This window comes from Capsicum annuum, chromosome 12, assembly GCF_002878395.1.
Source record: "Capsicum annuum cultivar UCD-10X-F1 chromosome 12, UCD10Xv1.1, whole genome shotgun sequence".
In the NCBI taxonomy this organism is placed as follows: domain Eukaryota; kingdom Viridiplantae; phylum Streptophyta; class Magnoliopsida; order Solanales; family Solanaceae; genus Capsicum; species Capsicum annuum.
In genome coordinates, this window is record NC_061122.1 from 59,505,326 (window position 1) to 59,508,559 (window position 3,234).

At 38.2% G+C, this 3,234-nt stretch overlaps 1 long non-coding RNA gene across 1 annotated transcript; it reads right to left on the reverse strand.

Annotated features, from left to right (window-relative positions):
* Positions 1–858: 858 nt before the first annotated feature.
* LOC107850018 lies at positions 859–3,167 on the reverse strand. The gene is made up of 3 exons (XR_001668405.2): positions 2,047–3,167; positions 1,605–1,949; positions 859–1,524 (listed from the first exon to the last, which is right to left on the reverse strand). It is a non-coding gene; the product is annotated as an uncharacterized LOC107850018 (long non-coding RNA).
* Between the last annotated feature and the right edge of the window lie 67 nt (positions 3,168–3,234).

Genomic DNA, 3,234 nt, shown 5'->3' on the forward strand with positions numbered 1-3,234 from the left:
AGAATGTGACCTTCGGATGGCCATCAATTATGTAATCACAGAAAAAAGGGGCAAACACAGATATAAGAAGACACGTGAGGATAAGCTTCGATAAATATCACCCATTTTCGCTCATTTCACATGATCCACCCCTATACCAGGGAGAATAGGAATTGTTAGCGTATGAAACTGCCCTACACCCTACTAATCCCCCAAGGAAAAATGGTAGAAGTGTATCAAGTGGTGGCAGTTGCCTTTGGGACAGATATACATTCGAAGTGCGAGAACTTTGGGATACTAGAAAAGTCACCAAAGGGAAAAAAAAACACCAAGCAACTTCTACCACTACTTCTACCACCTTCCATCTAAAACCTATCCTAGCAACGACCTTATTTTGCCAAAGTTACAAATGACCAATGGCGAAGCTCAGTATCTAGGTCAAAAGAAAAAAGGGTAAAGGGGAAATCCCCCTTTGCAGGAGGAAGATTATCGCTTATTTTTAATACAATAGATAGTGGAAGTGAATATGGAGAAAAGGGCAATGCAAGAAGAAGATTTTAAAGGCGGGAAGTCATAAATGGCTCCAGTGAACTGTCTTAGCCCCATAAATGGTCGAGAGCTCATGTTGATACATTAAAATTTAAAGGAATCACTTTGGTTGACCATCAATAAGAAATGACCACATAGTCGTGTCAGATAAGTTCAAAATCATGTGAACTAGCGATTCACAAAAACCGAAGTGCCCAACACTGTCCTTCCCAATCCTCATTGGAGTACACGATAGTCGAGCAAAATCTTTTTCAATTTCCTTGCACCTTGAGGTGGTCTTAGAGAAAATAACAAAGAAAATGAACAAAGTTTTTCTTATTTAGATATTGAAATCCCAAAGCGGTATGTACAAAAAAAGTTGGAACTTCTTTAAAACATCATAAAAGCAGAGTCTCAAAGAGGAGCCGTCACTCGATAGATGCCTCTTCGTCTGAAAGGTCTTCATCATATATGGACACAAGTTATTCCAGAGGTGAAGAATCATAAGCAAGACATAATAAGTGCTGGTATTCAGAGATTTTTTGTCAATATTAAAGTCCTCAAGGATCTAAAGTTGGTCTTCAAAACTAAGAGTGGTTTGTCCAATTCTGATTTGTGCCTTCATTGGCAAACCTTTTAACTCTTGAAGTTCACTTTCCTTTCCAACCAATATATCTTATTATGAGAAGCTAGAGAAATATGACGAGATGCACCATCTCTGTCTCTCGCTTTGAGATGTTGTATCCTCTTTCCAAAAGTGGACATATTTTTTATGAAGGCCTCAATATGTTTCTCTTGAGTATATTTAAGCCCTTGATGACCTCATATGCATGGCCATCTATCTTTCCATGAGCCACATCAAGTTCTGATCACTGAATTTTGAAATGTCAGCAGATCGGTAGATGTCGAAGGGTCATGGTATAAGAAGATTTTCTTTTCTAAAGCATCAACCTTCATAGACAACACTATGTTTTCCTTTAAATAGAGCCGAAGGTTGTCAAAAGTCAGCGTGTGGACCTGCAACGAAAAAAGAAGCCTTAAATATGGAAGTGCAGAACAAAAAAATAAAAAGCCACAAGGATTTGAGGAGTGAGTACCTATGGGGTAACTTGAGCATTATTTTTCAGAATTCGATGGCAACCCGGTCAATATACTTCATGTCATGTCGAAACAGGATCAGATGTGAGTAATTAGTATCTTGATCTGGCCTTGATAAGAAGTCGACCTCTAGAGAGACCTTTAGATGAATTCAGGAAATATTGCAGGCGTGAAGTACGTAAAAAAAAACTTGAAGTAAATAAAAATCATACCATGGGTCTTGACTCTTCACCCCTGGCCAGAGGTAATTTTTACAAAAATCTAGCTGTCAGCAGTAGAAACCTCCAAGATTTTAATGATCCATGTTCTGGTTCCAACGAAGAGCACGTTTAAGAATGATGTACCTGATTGTCATTTCGAAATAAAAATAAAGTGAGAAGGTTAGAAAACACTATGTAAGAAGTCAACGCATAAAAAAGGAATAAAAAATCATGTACTCACGGGTGGAAGTTCCAGCGAAATACAAAAAAAATCCTGGACAACTCTTCAGTGGCCATGATAAAGAACCTGGCAGTTACTCTCTATCATGAATATCGTCCAAGCTCGAGAAGAGGGGTTTTTTTCCCCCAACACACTAGCTTGACCACCTCTCCGTAAAACAGATGAGGTGAATAAAGTAAAACGAGATAATCCATGGATAGGCTTTCTTCATCCATGAGCTAGTGTATGTAAAGATTGGTTACCGTCCTCCACACGTCAGCAAACCTACCCAAAACTTAGTTGAAATCTCATGCAAAAGGCTGCAACCAACTTTATGATAGAAGGGTTGAAGTCAAGAGTGAATGGATGGGTGTAAACAAAGGAATAGCCTAGCTTGGTTCAGACGGCACTCTTTAAATATCAGTGAGATAGCAATAGGAAAGGTTTTGAAAAATTCAGTCATGACAGATGGCGGGGATATTGATGTCTTTTACCAAGGAGCCTAGATCGCTAATCGATCGAATCTTAGTATCTTCAACTTTAAAATCATCTCTAAATCGAAACGTCACCAAAAAAATCTGGTGGATAGGGAACTTAGATGTTGCAGAAGTCATGACTAATCAAAAGAAAACGGTTATGGTTGTAGAAAGACTAAGTGTGTGGAAAAAAGATTAAGACAAAAGGATTGAAGATATTTAAAGAAGAGATGTTAAGTATAAAGTAAAAAAGAAGATGCAAGAAATGAGAAACGTCTCTTTCCATGGAAACATACCATATTAGATTGCAGATATTTTGGAATACATGCCTTGAATACGAGCAATGACAACATCAATTCAAAGCTAAAACTTGGGGTAACAGTTAGATTTATTTTTTTGCTCCTTGATCACCTCTATCACGACTCGTAAAAAGCAAAGGGACTATTTGTATTAGATGAAAACTTGAGAGAGGGGGGAGCTATAGGGAACAAAATGCCCTCGTGGTTACAAAAGGGCTAATTACCCTTATAAAATCGGAAGAGGACTTGTGAAATGACACTCTTACACCTCGAGAGAACCAAGCAGGTTAAGATATAAGGATGAGGGGACAAATGTGTTAGATACAATTGAAATACAGATGTGTATTGTACCCGAAAGAGGCTGCAGGCATAGCCTGACACCTATAATAGGCAAGACACTTGGTACTATATTATTAGTAGTGATACTATTAGGA